Source organism: Nerophis ophidion, linkage group LG06 (genome assembly GCF_033978795.1).
Source record: "Nerophis ophidion isolate RoL-2023_Sa linkage group LG06, RoL_Noph_v1.0, whole genome shotgun sequence".
Classification (NCBI taxonomy): Eukaryota; Metazoa; Chordata; class Actinopteri; order Syngnathiformes; family Syngnathidae; genus Nerophis; species Nerophis ophidion.
Window position 1 is genome coordinate 58,329,567 of NC_084616.1, and position 2,507 is coordinate 58,332,073.

The window sequence follows — 2,507 nt, forward strand, 5'->3', positions numbered from 1 at the left end:
CTCTGAAGTCTGAAGAGACAGTCAGGCACCCCGTGCAGGTACAGTATTAACTTGCCGCCCTCCCTTGAAGGGGGGAGAGAATATCAATAACATATGATTCACCTGTAAGGTTGCTAGTCAAATCAAACACCTTCCAATCGTTTCATTGAATCTCCGACCATGTGAACACAGCTCGAATAACATGAATTGATTAACGTGGACCCCGACTTAAACAAGTTGAAAAACTTATTCGGGTGTTACCATTTAGTGGTCAATTGTACGGAATATGTACTGAACTGTGCAATCTACTAATAAAAGTATCAATCAATCAATGCATGATTTTTTTTTTTTTTTGCATTGAACAGTAGACATGTTATTTAGCCAGTCTTGAATATAATGTAGTGCATTTGTAAACTCAGGTAGAATGTCCTTAATATCATTACTATAAAAGAGTCTAAGTATAATTGATTACAATAAAAAAAAAAAACATATTTTGGAGAAAAAGCAGTCAGAAGAAAGAAAATCCACCATTTTGGTCTCTCAGGGGTACTTTTATTCTCACGTGCATGGGGGGGTGGGGGGGGGGGGAGAATCAGGAAAGCCTCTTGGCTGCAAGACCTAGCAGTGAATTGCATTCCTCACGTTTGTAACAGGGATTAGTGCTCATAAGAAGATTGTTTTAAACTGGACAATTATTAAAACCTGCAATTATACAGCTCTGACTTACTGAGCTCGTTCATGAACGAGACCACTACTGAGGTCTTGAAGCTGTGCTAGAATGAATGGCATGCCTGTGAGCAAGCTAAATAAAAAATGTATGGAAGTGGAAGTTGAAATGCCTCAGTGAGTGAAATACTGGATATGAGAATGTACCCTCTTCATTAGAGCCTTTCAAAACAAAACACAAATATTTCAAGGTATGCTATCCACAATTGGAAAAAGATTCATGCATTCTCCCCATCCGTGGTTGCAAATACATATTTACAAATATTTCAAAGTATGCTATCCACAATTGGAAAAAGGCTCATGTATTCTCCCCATCTGTGGTTGCAAATACATATTTACAAATATTTCAAGGTATGCTATCCACAATTGGAAAAAGACTCATGCATTCTACCCATCCGTGGTTGCAAATACATATTTGTCAGAATAAACGTGTTTTTAAAACATTTTCTTTTCCAAATCACCAAACGGGCAGATTCACGTCTAATTAGATTTGGCGCTGTGAATAATCCCACAATGTCCTTGTCCACTGATGCATTGTGTTCTCTCAAAAAAATAATTTAAAAATCGCAATGGAAACAAGAACTGTTCAAGTGCTGACATGAAAATGTGACAAAATGTTTAAAACTTTTAAAATGTGAATTTCTTAGTACAACATGTTAAATAACTTATATAATGTCTCATGTTGCTTGTATAGCGCTCTTAAGCAGCAAAACAAATCAGGCAGGAATATGCTGCATGTTGTGATGATGGAGACCCATGCAATTAATCTTATGTACGCTAGATGGTACCAACGAGCTATGGCCAGCATGGTGCATGGTTTAATAATGTGTAGGGCAGGGATATTCAACTACCTGTAAATGGTTTTGGGGGGCAAACTTTCAGAAAGCTAAGAACCCATGGGCCGGATGTCACCTTTCACTATTAGTCTTATTTTGTATATTTTGCAGAACCCCCTTGAAAATCTCCAAAATTTAAATTAAATTAAACCAAGGTCCTGTATGTACAGTAAATATTACATTTTGGTTAATTAATTTTGTCAGTGCGCTCCATTGTTTTGAAAGGACTTTCTGCAGGAAAGCTCGTCAAATATCATCTCTATGACAGCAATCTAGTGTTTTTCACAATCTGCTGCAAAATGTGAGTCTCTCACAAGTGTTTTTAAACTGAACTCCTGGGCCACCAGTTGAATAGTCCAAATGATGAAAAAGAGAGGACCTAAAATGGAGCCTTGAGAAACACTAATTTAATCAAAAATGTCAAACAAATGACTACAGACTGCCTTTAAAGTACACAAGCTACAGCAACGCCTTGGTTACATAAATCATATTACAAAACAGTAACTGACAAAAAGGAGAGGACTTACAGGGTGCCTTGAGGAACCCCATTTATGTAAATCACAAGTTTGGACTCCAGTGTTCTATGTCTGCTCGTAAGGTTAAAATGTCAATGCAAGGATCTCCCAATGTGTTTACAGTGGTCCAAGTTCCTCTATACAACAGGAGCACTTAAGTGTTTTTTAGGAATTTGCGGGAAACAAATGTTTGTCTCTCAAGTTTTGAAATTAACACGGGGGCCCGTATGGTGTCATTCCCTAACAGATAGGAGAATAGCACTGGTTAAAAGAATATTCTCACAAAAAACAAATGATGTCTAACCAAAACATTTCAGTTGTTCATAAGATAAGATGGCACTCAAAGCCTGCAGTGCAGAGATCATTTAGACCAGAATTAGGCGTAATGCCTAAACAAAAGTAAGCACAAAAAAACATACTGTATTTGAGTCCAATCTTTGGAAACTCACGA